Source organism: Panthera pardus, unplaced genomic scaffold, assembly GCF_024362965.1.
Source record: "Panthera pardus isolate Hobbes unplaced genomic scaffold, ASM2436296v1 HiC_scaffold_17, whole genome shotgun sequence".
NCBI classification, from domain to species: Eukaryota; Metazoa; Chordata; class Mammalia; order Carnivora; family Felidae; genus Panthera; species Panthera pardus.
The window spans coordinates 125,771,535-125,773,568 of NW_026526732.1; the positions used below are offsets into that span (position 1 = coordinate 125,771,535).

At 54.2% G+C, this 2,034-nt stretch overlaps 1 pseudogene; it reads right to left on the minus strand.

Moving 5' to 3' along the window:
* Positions 1 to 989: 989 nt before the first annotated feature.
* LOC109249406 (protein PIMREG-like) lies at positions 990 to 1,685 on the minus strand (annotated as a pseudogene).
* Positions 1,686 to 2,034: the final 349 nt, after the last annotated feature.

Below are 2,034 nucleotides of genomic sequence, written 5' to 3' on the forward strand. Positions count from 1 at the left end.
TTCTTATAGAAGGTGAGTTTTTGTTATGAAAAAGCAGCATTACCTAAGGATGTCACATGCTGGTTTCTTTTTAATAAAATGATAAAACAAATTTCTTAAATAATTTACCAAAGGCAGAAATCGCTACCGAACAGTGCTTCCCCTCCTTGCACATCCACAGTACCTGGCCCTGAATGTAATCAGGTACCTGTGAGCCTAGAGTCTTAGGGCCTGGAAATATCTCCCATCCCTTCTTTGCAGGGCTCTGGTGGCAGAAGCAGGGACAGGAGCTGGGCTCTCTAGAGCCTGGGCACTGGCGACACAGGGAATGATTCCTCGAAGACCCCACTCCTGGGTGCAGAGCTCAGAGCTCCCCAGTATCTTCTCATGCCTTTGTTTCATGTAGCAAAGGAGGCAGCCAGAAAGCTAAAGTGTTGGATGAATTTTGAAGCCCAAGAGGGGAGGAGAGTGGACCATTGCCCCCATTTCCCTCCCCAAATTACTCTCAGGGTGCATCAGGCGGTCACCGCAGGACCAGATGTGCCTGCAGCAGGAGAAGAGGGCCCCTGAGCAGTCTCCACCTGGGCCCTTGTTAGCAGTGGTCAAGGGCACGGCCAACTCCCAGGGGCTTCCTCAGGAACTCGCTGGGATGCACTGATCCTGAGGTGATGACACGGTGGTCAAATGTGGCTTGCTTCCTGCAATATAGAGCTTCCTTCCTGGCCCTGACTGTGCTCAAAGCAAGGGACGTGGGGACACCACCACCCCAAAATGAGGAGGTGGGAGACAGCTCCCCGGTATGCTCAATTAATGACAGAATCAGTGAAGTCAGAAGCTCCAGCTCCAGGCAGGAAAGACTTGTACACTTCCTACGCTGCTGGGCCCATGGGCTCTGTGGGTTTTTCCAGAAAAGGACTCCATTCTCGCACGTTCATACATGAGGAGGAGGAGGGGGGAGAAGGACCCCCAAAAGATGTTTGGGAGGAGGGCATTACCTGAAGGCACAGTCCTCAGTCGTAAATGCCACTCTCTTTGGTCACAGTGGCCTTGGCTAGCTCTTGTGACAGTGTGCAGAGAGGCTGAATTCCAGCTCCCAGAGGCTCTAGGTCACTGTCAGATTCACTGAGGGAGAAGAGGGGCTCAGTGAGGAGGAGGGGCTCCGGAAAGCCTCCCTCCTGGACCATCGCAGTGGGTAGTCATGTGGGCCCATCTGGGCAGAGAGGAGACACTCCCTCTCCCCTCCCACAGGTCCAGGGTTGAGGGGCAGGGACAGCTCCAGACAGCCAGGTGCAATTGCCACTCAGGCTGTGAGCTGGGGCGGGGGGTGGGGGGGGCTCCTGCTCGTCCATGCGCCTCTTCTCCTCCTCCTGACTTTCGCCTGGGTTTCCACCAGCCTCTTGGTGCCACTTTGGCAGGACTCCTGGATTCTCGGGGACATGGCACCCAAGGTGTTTTTGGCTGAGTGAACCACATAGCCTGGAGACCCTACTGCCCTGGCTCTGGGGTTTCCAGGCCTTTCCAGGAGGTCCTGCCGGGTGGTTGAGGCTGACTGCTCTCAAGGGGCAGCCTTCTCTGGAACTGTCTGCCCTGGAGGTCTCCAGGTGGCTGGTGGAAGGCTGTGGAACTGCATTCTCTTCCAGCTGTTCCTGGTCTTGGAGTGATCTCTGGAGCACGGAGGCCCCCACTCCCGTGCATCTTGAAGCCATCTGCTTGGTTTAGAGTCTGTTCAGCCCACCAGACCCCAAGAGCCTCTCAGCCACTCAGCACAGCCGCTCAGGGCCCACCCTATGCAGGACAGAATATTTTTAATCAGATGATTGCGAACGTTTAGGGCACGCGGTCAGCAGAAATAAGCATATGACAAATGGCACGTGGGAGGAAGAGACTCAAGATAGAAGGGGGACCAGTAGATAAAAAGAACATTCTAAGCCGATGGTCAGTCAGGTTTATGGGATAGATGGGAGGCAGGTTGACTTGAAATATCTTAACATCTTACAGTCTCCCAGTACTCTGTAGCCAGGCCTAAAGCCAGCAAAAGGTAATGTTTTTGTTTTT